This window comes from Phasianus colchicus, chromosome 6 (assembly GCF_987193195.1).
Source record: "Phasianus colchicus chromosome 6, bPhaCol1.hap1.1, whole genome shotgun sequence".
Classification (NCBI taxonomy): Eukaryota; Metazoa; Chordata; class Aves; order Galliformes; family Phasianidae; genus Phasianus; species Phasianus colchicus.
The window spans coordinates 4,725,931-4,745,521 of NC_143441.1; the positions used below are offsets into that span (position 1 = coordinate 4,725,931).

At 37.7% G+C, this 19,591-nt stretch overlaps 1 protein-coding gene across 2 annotated transcripts in view; it reads left to right on the plus strand.

The window, feature by feature from the left end:
- Window positions 1-19,591, plus strand: part of LOC116232797 (amphiphysin) — a 103,521-nt gene that overhangs the window by 21,342 nt on the left and 62,588 nt on the right. The window lies entirely within an intron of this gene.

Sequence of the window (19,591 nt, forward strand, 5' to 3'; positions counted from 1 at the left end):
CCTCATAAAAGATTCATTTCTCATATTGTAAATGTAATTATATGTTAAATGTTCGTTAAAATATAGTATACAAACTGTTCATAGTACAAACTTAAAAGAACAGCAGTATTTTTATATGTTATTCTAAATAGGCTTAGATGTTCTTATGTATTTAGGTTGCGGTTACATTTAAGGAAAAAATATTTTTTGAGGACCAATTTACTGCCTCCCCGTTTAATAGCATAAAATCTTGAGACAGACAAGGAGAACTGATACCACTAAATTAAAGCATTTTTAAATAATGAGTGTTTTTTTTCCTAGCTGCTACTGATTTGTACACTGCTAATAAGCATTTCACATGGTTAACTAGCAATTAGTGCTTCATAACTTGTTAATGAAGAGTAGAAGCTGTATCTTGCTACTGAGGATTTGGAAGTGCAATAAACAGGCAGACTTGACCTTTTGAGGTCTGATTAGTTCAGATAAAGAGCTCTGAGATATGATCTTATTTAATCCGAGCTGGGGGAAAAAAAAGGAATGATGTATGAAATATAAAAAAATAATGCAAATAAATTTTTGTTGAAATTTTTCATCGCAGTTTTTAAAGCGATTTCCGGATTTGTTACTATTATTTGCTGCTGGTAGCAATATCAACAATACTGTGTACAGTGTGGAGGCATTTGAAGCCATTTTCTTTTATAGTTGTATAGTCATCCTGTCCAAAAATATAGGGGTTGTTTGGCCCTATGGCAAGAGATGCACTGCAAGAAAAGCAGTAAAACTCGATCTTCCTTCTGAAAGAAAACCAGATTGAACATTATTCTTGCAAAAATAAGAGCTTCCTGGTATTTATTTGCTGGAAAGGCTTATGAATATGAACCAACCTACCTCTGCTGTGTAAGCACAGGAGCAATTCTCTGTTCTAAGAGGCTGGTCAGCACTGCTGTGACTGTGAGCAGCCCTCTGAGTAGGTGGGAAAGGCAACACCAAAATGTGAGCAGGTGTCTCATTGCAGTGAAATTAACTATTCTGGTGGCAGTCGTGTTTCTGAATGTAATCTGGTTATCTTCTTGTATTGCAATTTTGAACAGATTTCAATTTCTTCAAGTTATTTATTACATGGTCACTTACTAGCTTGTCCATAACCAGATCTTTAAAACCGATTTACTTGTTTGTTTTCATGTATTTGAACTAGTCACACAGTTATAATTATCATGTAATTTAAATAAATTATTAGTAAAAAGCAGATCTTTATATATTCGTATTGATGAAATTTTCCTTAGAATTTAAACCAAGTCTAAGAGGTAAAAAATGGAGCATCTAGTCCTGAGCATAGTGTTAAGACAGACTGTGTGGTAAGGTTTTAGTTGGAGGTCAGAAAAGATGGCTGAGATGGTGATCTAGGGAGAAAAGTCCTCGAGAGAGACAGGAAAGAAAGAGTTGGACTAAGGACCAAAAATCATGGAGATGCTGTAACAGAATAACAGACAAACAAAAGAGACTGAAACTCTGTTGTTTTCTCTCAAAAGCGCTGACTAATCTTGTTTTCTCTCATGATATACCTTGGGGACTTGATGCAGTTTTGCTCAGGAGGATTTATAATAGGATGGAAAATCCTGATGTAACCCTGCACACTGCCTGTTTGTTGTCAGTGGGATTTCCAGCACTAAAAGCATGATGCGCAGAAGAAATCTGACTGCGTTTTACTCTGAAGGGCTTTCTGAAAGATGACTTCCTGGGTTAGCAAAGGTTACTTAGCTAAAAGCCCATCATTATTTCCTCAAACCACCATGAGTTTCCCCACATAGTTTGTATCTGGCTAAGGTTACCTCTGTTTTCAAAGTCGCCCTTCATTTCTTCAAGTGCTTCTATAGCAAATTCAACAAAATTGGTTATCAATTGTGTGGGGAAAAAAGACACAGCACTATGTAGAGATACCAAAGCTACAGCTCCAAGACCTATGAGGCCATGGGAGCATGCCCAGAGCTGAGATTTAACTAGGATGGAGCTGCTGCTCTTGCAAAGCTATGCAAACCCACCCAGCCTGGTGTCTCTGCACACCCCTACACTTATGTTTTGTGATAAACCATCTGGTATTCATTTAGCTTTTGTATCTGCCTCCTTCCTTTGCTACAACAGCTTCCAGATCCTTTAAGTCAAACAACTTTAGACATTTGACAGCATGATAATTAAAATATCAAACTATATGAAGGTTTTTCAGAATTGAGATATTCTTGGACTGTAATTTTCTGCACCAATCTGGCCTTGCAATAGCAAAAATGAATTTATTTTATTATTTTTTTAAACATGAAGACCCAGCACTCAGATAATGGGTGAGCATAAATTGAACGCTGCATATGCCAACAGTACTGTCTGTACTTTTTTTTTTTTTTTTTTTTCACCCCCCCAGGAAGAAAATACTCTGTGTTCTTGCCAAAAACCAGTGTACTTGTTCCACCCTGTAGGTCACTGGTGTACATATGTGTGTGGAGGCTCTGCATAAATGTGCTTCCTAGTGCTCCCCTGGGCAATACTAAAACTAAGAAGCAGGTAACCTCCAGTGGGGACATCCAGCTAAGCCCAGCTGCTCATACATTTACTTTCTGGCAGCCTGCTCCTTCCCACAGTTTCCTCAGGCGATGACAATAAACAAGCATTTTCATTCTCATGCTCAGCCATTCCTTGAGCTGGCACTGGCAGGACTCACCTTGCTCAGGGACTTGGTGAGTCAGCAAAGCGTCTTGCAGAGGAACAGAAGCAAAGCTGCAAACCCGTGCTTGTGAAAAATATTCATTTACTAAAAGCCCTTTTTGTTCAAGAGGGAAAAAACAACTGAACAGATGCACAGTTGTTTGCCAGACTTCTCACGAATAAAGCTTTTCAATTTACAATCAAAAAAAAAAAAAAACAACCCACCCTGGTCTGATAGCTTGGCATACACAACCCAAAAAGTAAGAATTAAAACAAGTTCTTGCTGTCATTGATGATAAAACAGGATCTTTTTCTTAAGGTCTATGGGTAACTTTAATGTAAAATATAACCCAATTCTCTTGGCACAGCAGATCTAACAAAGGTAGGTGTAATAATTGTGTTCTAAAGCTCGATGTAAATAGACACACTTCTTGAAATGCATCGGAAATTGTTCTGCTAAGTAAGGAGATATTTTTATAATGGGTTTTAATCACATGGTAGCAAGATTTACTGAATAGAAGGTCAGCTGACAGAGAATTGCTCTTCAAAAGAGCAATCATTTCAGACAAACAAGAAAAAGCAATCCCTGGGTTTGATTGGTGAATTTTGATTTTTCCTTGATGGTAGAAACTTTTTGCTCAGTTTCTTGCATAAAAAGGTGAGTTGAGCAGATTAGTTCTTCTCAGAAAATGTTCATCCTGGAATTACTCAGCTCTCACCTCAATTTCCAGCTAAAATTTGAAGGTGTCAATGTAATGACCTCTTTGTGCAGCATCCAGTGATCAGACTCTCTGGATCCTGCAGAAGAAAGATGAGTAATAACTGCACTGAAGCAGTGTGGGTTGGAACTGCAGGGCAGAACCACGTCCATCGTGTCTCTTGCACTTAATGATAATTGTTTCATCCTTGTGTTTTAGGGACAGGGGAATTTTTTTTTGCTATTATTTCCTTAATGAGTGCTAGTGTATTTATAGTTGATCTGTGGTGCTCAGTAGTCCTTCACAAAATGAGAAATGGGGAATTATGACTGCAAAAGGAAAACTAGGACCTGCAAGCAAGTAAGAAATCTCAGCACTGTGCACGCAGAAAGTGGGAGCTAGAGCTTCTGGTGGTGTGTCCCTTGCCACACAAATGCAGCACCTCTCCTGATATAGAGCTTATCTGCAATATTTAGGAATACCTAATCCTTCAAGTTATGCAGGGTACAAAGCATTAACTTGGAAAAGCTGAATACTCATTACCTTTCGTATCACAGAGGTTGCTAAGGCTCTTTATCTAAAGCTGAATCTCATACACAGTGAAAAGCTTGTTATGTTGAGTGATACGGCGCAGAGGGAAGGTGGTTTCTCACAGTAAAATGCTTGGTGGTTTTCTTTTCAGAAGAAAGTGTTTAAATGGACATAATGGGTTTGCTGGGTGATCTTTTTAAAAAACCTGTGCTCATGGGCTATTTATTTATTTACTTTTGTTACTGGTTATCTCCAGTAAATTTTAATGCAGCAGATTCTGAGATCCTTTTGAGGGTAATTTGTCTCATGACCTAGGAAACTGGCAAAAGGTTTTATAGGTTTTGGATCTGATAAAGGATTCCAGCTTATCCAAAGGTGAGATTTTTCTGCCTATACCTAGGTACTTTCATCCATGTGATGCTCAATTTCATTCCTAAATATTTGTTACTGTAACTTAACTTCAGAGCCATTAAGCTTTGGCTCTGTGAGCATCTGTTTGTCTTTCAGAGTTCATCTCTTTTGTCATCTTTACTGACATCTTTTTGGAAAGTAATATCTGCTCAGAAGAGAAATAATTTCAATGCAATTAATGGGTAGTAATTGTATGATTGCGTGGGTAGAAATTATATTTCTTAGGTTTATGGGTACAATGTTGTTAAGTTAATGGCTATGTATATGGCACGTAATGGAAACTACGTGACATGCTTCTCTTGAATTTGTGTAAGACTTCTCCCTGTGCTTCCTTTTTTTTTTTTTTTGTCTTGAACTAGGCAACAGGAAAAATTCCCCTATGCCTGATTCAAATTCTCATCTAAGTTATCCTGGCAGGGGAGTTAGATGCTGCATTTTTATTTCTTGATTACTTGATTGATTCTTTTCTGATAACCATTTGATTTTACTGTGCTGGCTTTTCAAGTTGTCCTGACTTACAGTCAGTTGTTCCTGATTTTTCCAGCCTCCAATCTATGCCAGAAATTAAGTGTTTGTATTTTTTTCATTCAAGTTTACACACAATTATTTTTGAGATTATTATTGTTGATCTTGTTCTTTAAAAGAACCAATGGACTTAAAGCTACGAAAATCCAAATATGTTTATTTCATGGCATGTGGAGATGTGGGAGTCGTGGGGAATCCGCCCTGGGCAAAGCCTAGCAGATTTCCCAAGGGTTATTCAGCACATCCTTGCACATGTAGTGCACTTCACAGCAGCTCATGGCCAGCAGCTAGCCTGCAGGTAGGACAGCATGGGAGCTGTTTCTTCCAAAAAGGGATCCTCTGGGGACAGGCTTCAATCTGCAGCTATTGTGTACCCAAATGCAAAGACTATCTATAATTATGAAAATCTTTGCATTAATTCTACTTTATTTGAAGTACACATTCTTGTGGTAAAGCCTGTATTTTTGCAAAATCTTACTGTGACTCCTCATGCATTTAATGCTTCTTGATGCTGCCAAGGAAGCAAGGTTCTTGCATTCTGCAGTATATCATTCTCACCTGCATGTCTTTCATTACTGTGATTTATTTGTTGAGATGCTGTGCAGTTGCACAGTCGTGAGTTCTTCATTTTTTCAGTAGTCTGACAGTGTTTAAAAAAAAAAAAAAGAAAGAAAAGAAAAAAGACAGCTCTTGGGATCTCCCTTTTATTTCTGGTGTTATCTCCACAGAACCTATGTGTTATTTCAGGCTATTAATATTCATCATCAGGTGCTGCCATTCAGAGGAGCGGGTTGCAGCACAGGAAGGTTGCTGGGGCTGTTATACAATGTCTGGAGCCTGCAGCGGTTTTGAGAAACAGAGCGAGCTCTGACTCAAGCTACGTGAGTAAGGAAGGCAGGGCTGTGCTCTCTATTGCCTGCAGTAGCCTGGCTTTTTGTAACCTTTTTGTGACCTGTCCATGTTTTCCCACTGATGAACAGAGGAAGGTGGCCATAAGAAACAACAGTGCTTTGGGCAACCGAGCCTGAGTCCTCCTTGGGATAAGTGATTTTTAGAGGTTTTTTTTCTCTGAGCAGAACATGTCTAACTACTTGATTTCTGAACAACCAAGCTGGATTCTCTCCCATCTGGCTCCAGGGTTTGAGAATTTTTTTCATCTGTTTTGCAGATTTTTAATGCATTTCATGTGCTTAGAAATGCCACTGTCATACTTGATAATAAAAATCCTTCCTCGTCCATATTCATAAGGGATGTTGTATCACTCTGCTAAATCTAATTTTTCTCTTAACGTGACCCAGGATCTCTGAAACATTTATATTTAGCCAAATGTTGTAACCCATACACAATGTTTTCCCCTGGAATCAGCTGTTGTGTCACTGTGAGAGATCTTTAAGCATTCATGGGTGCACATTTATTTTGAAGCAAAATAGTAAATAGCTGGAGATTAGAAAAAGAAATGCTGTACCAACATGGTACTTTGAGTCTGAAAAAGGCTTTAAATAGTGTCATCCATATTTTGAAACAAATTTAGAATCAATTAAGTTAATTATGGAAAGAGAAAGCAGAGGACTAATGTGCTGCAGCTCTGTTAATCACACTGCCTTGCACTTAATCACACAGTTTTGCATTAATCACGTAACTCTGCGTTTATATTGTTTTATCATCCGTGAGGACCACTATGTTTCATGCATTTCAGGCACCACTGAAATGCAGTTTCCTTTTGAGGGATGTAGCAAGGGTTTCCCAATGCACAGCAACACTGACAACAGCTGAGAACGGGGAGAGAAGAATATATCAACTGGTAAATGGAGAAGAAAGTTAGGAAAGGTAGAATGTAAGAACTTGAAATTGTTCTTCTTCCTAGGAAAAAACATGCTGTGATCAATGCCTGAGACTAACAAGATTTAGCTTTGGTACTTCTATGAAAATGTAGCATCTCGAATGGGCTCCTAGCAACCAGCTGAAGTACTAGGATTAATTTAAATTTGAGGAAACAATGGTATCTACTGAATAGCTAATATAATTTCTTGCAGCATCCAGGATTTCCATTGCAGTTATCAATCATGGTAGATGTGTAGTGCATAAAATTCAACATTCAAAGACAAATATATATATATATATATATAATTTTTATTCTTAGCTTTGTTCCTTTTAATATTTCCTCTGTCCTGTTACTAATTTGCGTATTATGAAATTTTCTTGTAGAGCCTATAGTCTTCATAAACAGAAGCAAGGGGGTTACCTAACAAAAGAGCTATCCTTGTAGGAGTAGCATCATTATTTAGGCAACCTTTCATTTAGGTTCATTTTATGAGCTTTCTTTGCCTTAGCACTGTTTCACAGCCTGGGAATGCCTCAAAAAACCACCTCCTTTCATTTTCCTCAGCTTTCCTGCAGTGCTGTAGGAATCATAACAGTGATGAACATCATGTGGATGAATTAGTATGAGTCATATTGACATTACAAGGGAGGGGGCATTGAAAGACCAAGAACACTGATACAGATGTCTTCTTTTTACTAAAACTTTATCACTCCACATTACATAAAATCTGCCTAGTTTATTATTCAAACACTTTATTTGCAGAATTGTTAAATAAATAAAAGGACCTGACAACAACAGAAAATGTTTATTACTCAAACATCTTTGCAGACTATCTATCTATGACCTTTCAGTTTATTAACCTGTAACTGGTGCTGCTGTCCCTGCTTTCTCTGCAGTGCGTCCCATTCTAGGGTGCTGGTCCATCCCCTGCATGTGTCTGGTGAGAACTGCAGGTGCAATTGGGGCAGTACGGGTTGAATCCATACAGATTAAGCTGACTAATTAAGCTTTTCATGTTTTCAGACTGAAAAACTCTCCGCTCTGTTTGTTTTGTGTTTTTTTGGTTTGGTTTGAGTTTTTTAAGGCAGTGGGGAGGAAGAGGTCTGGAGTTTTTGTTTGTTTTAAATTTAGATTAACTCTAACCCCATGAACTGAACACCTGTGTGAGGCTGGGAGTTGTGCTCCCAGAGCACTCTCACAGTTTTGTTTCATCCATAAGCACCATCAGTGAAGTTGATAGGAGATCTACTGCAGAAATTCCATCCTCATCTCAGCTACATATATATCATGCATGTACATGTATTTGTATCTTTACAAAAATACATATACACACCCAAATATATACACATATTTTTGTGTCTGTGTACGTATATTGTCCGTGGATGCCTCATTTCCTGCATTCCTTGCAGGCTTGGAGCACTGCAGTTCAAGTGAGCATCACATACACGCGAGGTCAGAAAAGTGGTGATACAAATAGCTTGCTCTAGAATGATGACTTACAGTAAAGTTTAATCTTGTAAAAGTAAGCTGTTTAATGATAAACTTTTCCTGTGACTGAAAGTCAGTGCAGTGGCTCCACTCCAATATTTGCAAGGACAAACATTTTATTATTGCTAGAATACTTGTTGTTCTTCTGAGTGGAAAAGACATTCCCTGCCGAAAGGCAGCAGATGCTGCTTATTTAGAAGGAAAGTGGGAGCCAGAGTACTGCAGCAGTAGTTACAATTCATGAACAAGGTCAGGATTAGTTAATTTGGTGAAGCCCAAACTAATTATAACACTAACGATTGAGTACATTTTCCCTCATGGAGAAAAAGCTCAACTGACAACTTCTTAAAATCTCTTCTCCACAGTTTAAGGATACAAACCAGCTGCAGAATAAGCAACTTGCAAGTTTCCAAGTACATGAAGGGACTTTGCCCCTTAAACACAATTGGATAAAGGGTATGTGATGATCCCATTGACTGATAGCATTATTTTCTTTATTTTCTTCCCCCCTCCCCCTAATCCCCACAACAAACTGTTTTTTTTAAAACAGTTTTAGCAATCTCACTGTCTGTACTCTGAGAGGAGCATTAGGAAAAATTTAATAGACTGAATCTTACAATATAGTAAGTCATAATATAATATAAATTTTATAATTTTACTCAGGTAAATTATAAAAGAGGAAAACAATTGAACAACTTTTACAGCTTCTAATTGTCAGCCGTTTTGGACCTTGTGCTGTGGAGTGTATTAAATCTTTCAGTTAGCATATTTTTTTTACTGCAATGATAGATGAGAAGGTTCTTAACATGATCATTTATTTCCCTGGAAACCGTAGTCTTTCTGGGAGCTGCTCTCTTCAAGTACCATCTTGTATGAAATGAGCTGGACAGTAGAATTCAGCTGCGAGAAAGAGCTGAGACATGGATGGAAACACAGGTGCTTTCATAGGTATTTTGGATCTGGAGGAGGTCTATCATGCTCCTTTATTATAATAATTTAGCATCATGTGCAGAAGAAGAATTTGCCCAACATAGGACAGGTGCATGTCCTCTCTCTTTTGTCTTTTTATAGCCATCTCTTCTGTGTAGTTTGGTAGCCAGTAGTCAGTATCTTCTACTGTTAAATCCCACAGACACTGAAGGGTATTGTATGATTAAACCTATGATCTTGCTCAGTCAGGTGAATCTTGAAGTTATCTGAAATATATATCCCAGCAGCCTGTGAGATATTTGGCCTTATAATTTCAGTTATTCCATTAAACAAGCTCCTCTGCTATTACTATGCATGGCCTGATCTTCCTTAGTCATAAACAATGTTTCTATACATTTAAATTAAGTAACAGGATTTTTTTTTTTTTAAAGACACCCAAGAGTATTATGTGTTTCTTGAAGTACTTCTAACCTCTTTCATTACCTTTGGGTGATAAATACATCTGTATTCCTAGACATACTCTTTATACACCTGAACAAAATGTTACAGATGTGGTGCATTTCTCATCTGTTAGCTTCAGCCAGAGGTTACATCTATTTTTATAAATGCCTATAGTTCTGCTTGCCATTATGGTTCAATTTGTGAAAAGCATTCCTCATGGAAGAATGTAAGAAAAATCATTTAAAAAATGTCTTTGTTAAGAAATTACATACTGCAGAAGCTATTTTACACAGCTGAAAATTTCAAGGATAGTATTTGATTAAGAAATGAGTCAATAAATCTAATCATGGCAAACACTTACAGAATTATCCACAGCAAGTTCTGATTTCCTTATTTTGCTCCAGGATCTTTAAACTGAATTTTAATTTCTTGCTATAAGAACTATGACAGCTTGAGTAGCTATGATAGACAGTATTAAGCAGTCACTGCCATATGCATCATTATATTTTTGGAAGTGATAGAGAAACTAATCCTACCTCTTTCTCTCACATATTCATATTCCCAAGTCTAATCACGTCAGTGAAATAATCAAGATTGGCCCTTTTTATGTATCTGTAGACTCTCACACGTGCTTTTCCAGCTCTTTGTGTTGTTCAGTTGTTGTTGCTGAGGGAGAATAGTATACATGGGAGCTCTGGAGCTCTGGAAGTGTATTTTTCTGTATTTCCTATCACTTTGTGATATTTTTTTAAATCCCTCTCAATTTATCAAAAATTTATTTTTACCAAATCTTGAGTTCATTCATGTTGATCATGCTGGCATTTTCCTCTGACTCGTTGTTTATACAAATAAAGACCACTAAAAGATAAAAGAATGTGACTCCTGTTGAGTGGGGACTTCAGGAGGACATAGCATCTCTCACTGTGAGGGCTTTGGAAAAATAGTGTTATTTTCTGCCAGTTCTTTTCTGTCATTAGGGGATATGCTCACTTTTCCTGACAGCTTTTTGTGTGGAAACTGTATCTATTAGAGAGCTCTTAAATGTGTTGATTTTGTGAAGTAGAATAGCACAGGACTGCTGTTTGCTTGGCAAAGAAAGAACATCATTGCAAAGTGGGCCCTAGCTGTGCTCTGGGTGCTGTGGATCCAAGCAAAACACACCAATTTCCACACTCAGCAGCTCTGAGCTATGTCCAGGGCAGTTGCCAGGGAACAGGTTAATTCTGAGGTCTCATCCCTAAACCTTGCAGGAGAGAGTGGGGCCGTGTTTGCTTGCAGCATCTCAAGCAAAATCTAGATGTCAAAATGCGGGCATTTGATGCTACCGTGGCTGATAGACCTTGCTAACACTGGCATTAATTTAGAGCCTTCTTTAGCTTTTGCCTGTCATTTTAAAGTCCTGTTTAATTTGTATTATTTCTCCAACCTCAGTTATCTGCATCAGTGTGGTTATTTTCTTCCTTGGTACTGAAATAATGTCTAAATCATTTCAAGTACCCGCTGACCATGACCTGGGGTGAGTGTGAAGAAATGATGCACATAAACTCCTGAGAACAAGCTTATCCTTAGCAGCTATCAATGAGAAATGTAGAAATATGCTATGTAAGATGAGCTTCTTCAGAATACTTTAGGTTTTTGACCACGAGTAATGCAAAAATGTTGGGTAATTCTAAAAAACCATGAGATGGGAAGCTGGTAACTTTTCAGAAGTATTGACTAGTACTACGTGCTAGTCAAAGCTACTGTGTTATGCTAGTTGTTCATTTCTAAAGCTTGTCTTGGGGAATTTGTGATTGTTATGTAATGCCCTCAGATTTTTCCAATAAGTAAAATAATTCTCTCATGAATCAGTGAGTTTTAGAAAAAGCTATTTTGAAAAAAAAGAAAGAATGAAAGAAATGCCTGGGAAACATAAATGATTTCCTGAGTGTTCAAGTTAGTTGAATAAGTATATGGGATCTACCTAATTTTTCATATATCTGGGATGTAATTTTCTCAATTATTGGAAATGGAGACCTAATTATCATTCCACCTACAGGGGAGTAAATTCACTTGGAAGTGTCAGGTCAGTTCCTCTTCCTTTGGATGAGGGTAGAGGAGAAAGCTTTGGCACATGGATGAAAAGTAACTCATTAGCAAATGCTGCCATCTCAGGCACTTCACTGGCATTTAGCTTGCAATATATTCATGCTTCCTGAAGAAACAGTAAATTCCTCCACAGATGAACATCAACCTGGCAAATGTTTTGCAAAGCATGAGGTGAAATGTTCTCCATGTTCTTCATTGCTACGTGTGGCATGACACGAAACTGTCTAACAGGTGGTGAGATATTCTGTTGGCAAGCCACCAAACCACAGTGAAAACTCTTGATTTTGCTTCCAAAGGGTTTTATTCTGTAATGAAGATTGCCCTGAGCCTTCAACAAGGAAATCCTGTCTTGACTGGGCATCAAGGAGCCTCTGGGTAGACAATAACTGCACCTCGGTGCTGGACCAAATGGTAGCATTCTGTTTAGCCTCAGACAACTTATTTATCAAGGAGTAAGAATACCTGTGGAAATGTCACAGCTCAGACTGGAGGAGGCAGTCAAGATTAGGCAGCTGTATTGCTGCGTTCAGCATATGGATTAATTTAGCAGCCAAATGGTTAAGACACAAAAACATTACTAGCCTTGCATATGTGAAAGGAAAGTAAGTTCACCTGTTAACTAGCTGAGGCTGCACAATGAGAAATGTGTGAGCTCCATTATTACCCATGTGAGGAATTTGCTTCTGCCATCATTGCTGTGGTTAGGGATGTTTTTGTCATTCGAGGCCTAGGAATGTGGATTGCAGTCTTACTGCAGAGTAGGAAATGGAGCCATTTCTCCTGATCTCACAGGCAGCGGATAGAAAAGCACATTATGTCAAATTGAAGTATCTCTTTTAAATATATATTTTTTTCCTTTCCCTTTGCAGAAAATTTATTAATTTTTGAATTTTTTTCTCTGGCCCTTTGTTCAGATTTTAGAAGTTGCATTCTTTTGTAAATTGACCTTTATTTGCCTTTTTTTTTTTTTTAATTATAATTAACCTAGAGATGCCTATAAAGTTACTGAATGGAATTTACTGACTTAATCTACCTGCTGTGGAGACATTATATTTTAATACTAACTTTTTATCCATTTCTCTTGTTATAAATTGGTTCTGTTTGGCAAGTTTAATCAAAACCAGTAGAAATTGTTGTCCCTGAATCTTGGAAATAAGTACAGAAAATCAGGTACTGCAATGCAAATAGAATGGGAAATAACCTGAAAAGCATCATTACTTAAAGTGAAAGGCAAGTTTCTTTATGAATTCTTTGCCTCACTGAAAGCACACCATCAGAGCTAAAAAGAATAAAATAGGGATCTGCTATATATATATCCTGTTGAACTAGACAGGGGAAGAATGCCTGTGCATTTTTAAATTCAAGGTCTGTTATATTGAATGTGACCTCTATTTTGGCTTTGTTACTGAAAAGCTTTTTGCTTGATTATTTTTTATTTGACTGCCATCAGACAGACAGATGAAACATCATTGAATCCTTGCTACAGTGAATCCAGAACAACAGTTCCGAGTCTGTAAAGAACAAAGTTGTCTTTTTCAAGGTAGAATTTAAATGCATAAATATGAAAGCAGAACTAAGCTAACCACAGATAAATTGCAATTTTATCTTTGAAATCTTTCTTCTTGACCCAGGAAAAGCTTAATTTAGAGATAACAGAATGCTGCTGCTGAGGGCTGCAGTAGGGTAAATAAATTTCCATGTGCAAGGGTGAGCTTCAGTAGCACTGTTGTACAGAAGACAGTTTTTATAATCGTATTGCAGCTTTTTCCAGATTAAATAATTTTTCACTCAATGTCACTGTAGTTGATTTCAATGTTCTATTTCCAGGAGCTCAAAAATTAGTTTTTGGGGGAAAAAAAAAAAATCAACTCCTTTTTTTAACATATTTGGATCATTACATTGTTGTGAATAGTAATTCTTCCACAATTGGTTTGGTGCTACTTCTTGTGCTTTGAAAATACGATGAAAAGAGGTGTTGAATGGCTGCTTTAACTTTTCTTTTACAGTTTCTGAGGACCAGGATTTTCAAGTAAATAGTGAAATAACTAGCTGGTCACTGGGTAAATTTAAATTAGAAGATAAGTTGTAAAATCATGTGTTTTTGGGTAGGATTTTCAAGCAAATCAAGATAAGTAACTGCTTTGTCTTCAATACAGTGAAAGGAAAGTATCAGATACTCTGCTTTGAAAAGTTTGCAGTCCAAAAGGGGGAAAAAGTGAATAGAGGACTGACAAAATGAAGTTATAACATAAACTGATGTGAATAGTTGTCAGAGTGGGAAGTCTCTTGTTAGTACTTATTGTAGTGTGTGCACTAAAGGAAAATATCTGCTCAATAGAAAGTGTAGAGGATAAGGGAATAGGGAAGAGAAGGAGCTGGTAAGGAAGAGGGAAATAAAATGTGATGAGTTGGATGTACAAATAGGACCTACAAGTCTGAAATATTGGACCAAGTACTTTCAGCTAGGACAAGTAAGTTTAGGCAGAAGTAATAGCAACTGACAGGATTTTTTATTAATTCAGCAGAGCAGTACTTTTATTTATTTGGGATTCAGTAAAGGATGTGGAAATTCAGCCAAGGATATTATTGCTAATTGTGCAGACAGGTAAATTTAGCTCCCGTTCAACCAAAGAAGGGATCAATCTTTTCAAGAAATACAAACATCAATAGCTAGAGAAGGGCAAACATATTGTCTTTTTGTTCTCTCTTCCTTTTTTTATTCTGTATAGGTCTAAACACAGCAAATTTCTGTAGTAAGAAACTCCTTTCCACAGGAGGAATGCCCAGAAGTTAAGATGCTAGTCTGAATTTGGTACCCTGCTCTAACTAACTTTCTCTGAAGTTGGTGAAGAAGTTACTTGCTGTTACTGTACTTTGGTCCCTCAGTGGTAAAGTGAGCACTAAATGAAATACCAAACTCACAGCTTCTCAACATTTGTTTTTTTGTTTTAGGTTACTTTTAATGTAATGCTTTCCTTTTAATTCTTCATTTAGTTTCTCGCTTTTTTTTCTCCCCATGTCATTTTTAACCTTTCTTTCCATTTTGTTTTTCTCTTTAAACTGCCTCCCATGAAGGTCATCAACCATGCCCCTTCCTAGGTTCTCTACCTGGATGCCCTTCTCTGTTATACAGGCTGGTTGCATGGAGCACACTGGGGAAAACTAGTTCCATGGCTTGCCTCACCAGAGTTTAACTTTTGAAGTACACTGCAGGTCTTTGAAGCTGTGCTAGGCTTTCACTTTTAATAGGTATGCATACCTTTCAGAACAGATGTGGAAAGTGATGACCCACCTTTCCAGGTGGGAAGGTCTTATAGCATTAAACTCCATGCAAGTCCCCAGAGGCAAGCAGGAAAAAGTCCTTAGCAACACTTTGCCACTGCTCTTAACATTTCTTCTTTTCTCAGCAGCAAAATAAGCCTCCAGAACTCCAAAGTTTGTCGTTAAGTCTCCTTAAATTCCTACTCACCAGCAAAGCTGTACTGCTCAACCTCACAGAATCCACTGAGGCAGAGCAATAGCCACCTATCATGTTAAATGTTGCAAAGGTGCCTAGTTACAGTCCAGTTTTCTGAGTGCAAGAAGGAAAGAGCAGTGAGAAATGGTCTAGCATTGTGCTGCACTGCAATGTGCAGGTCTTTGCTCTCTGTAAGGCACTTTCTGGCTTTAAACATAATGACCCAGGGCTGATGTAGAAGTCTGTCTGTGGTGTTACTGTGAAAAGAATTATAATGTTTATTTTGCAGCCCTCCCTAGAGCTTTTTAACATCATCTGGTCAATGATGTACAGTTAGATTCTGGAACTTGCAGAAAAATTGTTATAATCATCTCTCATAGCATAATGTTCACGTTTGTCATTTAGGCTGTGTAGAAAGATCACACTTCCCTCTTTCAATTTCATTTAAGAGAATGTATCTTATCATAGTATTTTATGCTTGTCTGGTTATTATTTAGGACTCTTCCCATTTGTTACATAATTACTTCTATATATCGTAGTATTTTACATCACTCAAAGCACCAGCAAACAAAATCTGAGATAAAATTAGCAAAACAGCTTTGAGAAAGTGAATATTCGTGCAAACAGCAAATACCTAACCTGACTTTAACAAGGGCAGGACTGTCATCAGGAAAAATCCAGCAGGGATTTAAAACCTGAAGACACCACACCAGGATATCATTGGAACAGTTTGCTAGGTTCTACAAGGATGCTCAGAATTGCCACTGCACAAATGCTTTGTATCCTCCCTAAGTATCTTCTCCTGGGAAGGCCGGAGAGAGGTTGGTAGGTCATACAGGTACTTAGTCTGACCTGTACAGCACTTCTTGTGCTCTTGCATCCTGGTGAGGACTAGGTTCCACTTCCATCTCTTAGGCCATATCTCATGTATTAATCATGTTCAGTATATGTCTTTTCTTTTTGTCTCCACGCAGCAGAAATTGTCATCTATTAGGACAGCAGCGGTGAAGTTGCATTCCTCCACTAAATATATTTTCCCAAATTGCAGTTTGCTTTGAGGCTTATCTTCTAGTATGTGATCCACCACGTCCAGACTTCAGCAGTAAAATTCAACTGGAGCTGGTGGGTAAATAAGGGTTATTATACCCAGTATAAGATAAGCCCTGAACGGGAGACTGGGAATATATTTATATAGAGATACAATATAGAGATACAACATACATTGCATAGCAATGAGAATTGACTGCAGAATGTTGAATGATCAGGAATTCTCTGCATCATAAATACTGCAAGCGTGCATGGACAAATAGAGTGATAACTACAGATCAGCTAGCATTGACCTGAAAACCTGAACTAAGTGTCATCATTTCTTACAGTAAGTAACGATAATGATCCAGACTGCAGGTAACGGAGGAAGGAAAGAGAGTGATCAAAGAAGGGTGAGGATTGTTCTGTATGGAGAAGAAAAGGCTCAGGGGAGAGCTCGTTGTGGCCTGCTAGTACCCAAAGGGGCCTAAAGGAAAGATTCTTTATCAAAGAGGGTAGAAATAGGGCAAGGGGCATTGGGTTTAAACTGAAAGAGAGAAGATTTAACTCAGATATTAGGAAGAAATTCTTCACTATGAGCACAGTGAGGCACTAGAACTGGCTGCCCATAGAAGCTATGGATGCCTCATTGCTAGAGATGTTCAAGACCAGCATAGATGGGGTCCTGGGCAGCATGATCTGGTGGGAGGTGTCCCTGCCTATGGCAGGTATTGGAAACTGGACAGTCTTTAAGTTCCCTTCCAACATAAGCCATTCTATAATTCTCTGTTTGTTGTTGAGTAAGTTGAAATATGGTCACGTTTACTTCAAACTTTTGCATTTCTTTTTTTATTCCACTTCAGACAAGTGTTCTTATCATGTGACTCATTAGACACTTCCTTCAAAATTTTGGTTTTTATATTGAACAATTACTTGGTATTCATACTGGGGCTGTTCTGTGATATCCTTACTTAATAGTACTTATGGCAAGTTAGATTATCTTAATGTTTTCAAGCTTAGAAGGCCTGTGAATTTCTGATAAAGACCTATCCTGGGTATTCCTATCTGAGCAAACCTGTCTTTATGCCTTAAGTGGTTTGGAACATGTTGCTTGTTCTTTAAGAATATCACAGCTCCTTATTAGCTGTTCAGGTTCAGATCTGAAAATCACTATTTCCCTCCCTGCCCCTCTCTCTGAAGTACCATAGTTTGGGAAACTTCTGTAAAGAAGGATGGATAAGTCCTTCAGGATGACTTTCTCAGCAGCTATTATAACACTGTCATCCTTGCCACACAATATGACTTTTCAATATAATCAAGTGTACTCAACCCTATTTGTAAGTTTTTTATTATATTCATTTCCTTTCTTTGACATGTTGGAGACATTTAGCAATATTTACTTCACGGTCCTTACACAACTCATCTCTTTAATTCAAATCAGCCAATTATTGATGCTTTCTTTCTAGCAGTTCAGATCTTCATAGTTCTGAAATGTATTAATTTTGGTAATGGAGGTGCTTAAATGACCTAAAAGGGGAACTGTTGAATCTCATGTTTTCCAAAATGGTAACTGAAGATGCAACATCCTCACATGGAGATATGCAGATGAAAATATTAATAAATGATATCAGATATGATTGATGTACTTACACAAATTTTGTGTGTGTTTTGAATCTATCATTTATCTATCTCAATACTGTATTACCAGACCATTAATCAGTACATGTATTCATTCAACAGAATCAAGGTTTGCCATCAGACCAAATTTAGTTTTTACCTTCATTCTCAATACCAATACTAATACATTCTAGATCCTTAGCATAATTCAGTGCATTATGTGGACCGTATAGTATCACATTTGGAAATTGCATTTAAACCAGGAAAAAAATAGAGCAACTGTTTCAAGTTCTGCTAATTAAATGAAATACATGGAACATTTTTGCCTAATTTCTTTTTAGATAGGGTAAAGTTTACCAAATATTTTATGCATTCTTCAGAAAACCGTAGAATAGTTGACTGTAGAATGTTTCATGAGATTCATAGAATCATAGAACCACCAAGATTGGAAAAGACCTCTAAGATCATCCAGTCCAACCACCCACCTGTCACCAACATTTCCCACTAACCCATGTCCCTCGGTACAACATCTCAGTGTTTCTTGAACATCTCCAGTTCATGTCTGCTTCTTCAACTTTTATTTTTTTCCATACAATCTGTAAAATTCTTCAATAATATAGGCTGTTCATTGATGGATATTCTGAAACCTAGTCCTAAACATTATTTCTCTGTGTGGGCATGCTAATAAAAAAAGTGCATTAGCTATCATCCCTGGACTCTCTGACTCCATGTCTCATTCTAGCCCTTCTGGGCCATGAGATTCTCAGCAACAGGTTTGGTTCTTCTGCTTGTTTGCAGAAGCCAGCTTCTAGCATCACCTCTCCCAGTTCAGCTATAGCTGAAAATAGGAAGAATTTAAAAGTCGGAGATGAGATTAAAACAACGTAGAAATTCTGTAAGAGGTCGGTTGTTTCCTCTAAGCCTTGTGCTATTGGACCTGAGAATCCATTTAGAGACATAAATGTGTGCTGTGAATATTTTGGGAAAGATAAAAGAATTTATCACGACAAGTTTTTTTGCCCTGGTTTGTTACATATGTTATGAATCTCTCTGACTCTAATTAATGTGCCTGCTACTTGTTCCTGCGTGCACAGCTTGAACGTCTGGGTTCAGTGAGGGGGTTTACCTGGCAGCCAGCACTTTGTAAGAAAACATGCAATTTTCAGGGAGCCATTTGGTGCAGATCAAAGCCACGCCGCAGCTGGGGGCATGGTGTTGGACTCATTGGTGACAGCGAGCTATGGGTACTCCTGTGATTATCTGAAATGTTAAATTAAATGATTCCTCTGTAAAGCCGTCTGTTATACTTGTTAATGTTTTATAAAAAGATTGGTGATGAGCACACATGAGATCTTGGGGACTTAAAAGCAAACCAAAATGCCCAAATGAGCCATGGGAATGAAAACTTAAAACATGACTATGGTCGAAAACATGACTATGGTCAAAAAAAGTCTTTGTTTTTTTTCTTTTTATGATGTCATTCTTTCTTTCTGCTGTAAATACATCAAAACTTCCCACATGCCAGGTGCACAGGTCACATTGCATCAGTTGTTTGATCATCTTCAGCTCTGGTTTCCATTGTAGCAATGCTCTCTGCACCTTTGTGCATTCTGGCTTTGATGGCTCCAGGCAGACTGGAGTTTCAATTCAAATGAAATGAGACAAAGTATGCCAGGACTGGGGCTGTTTATGTGTTTATTCATGGTATCAGCTAGTGTGGATTTTTTATGTTGATTTTTGTTGTTTGTTTTGGTTTGTTTGTTTGTTTGCTTGCTTTTTCTGTGAAAATAGAAAAGTTGGTTGCTTTGTCGTGGGAGAGCAAACTCAATATCACTCTCTGAGATGGTTTATTCCTCTAGCAGTGTTCTATGAAGCTTGGATGTTGTT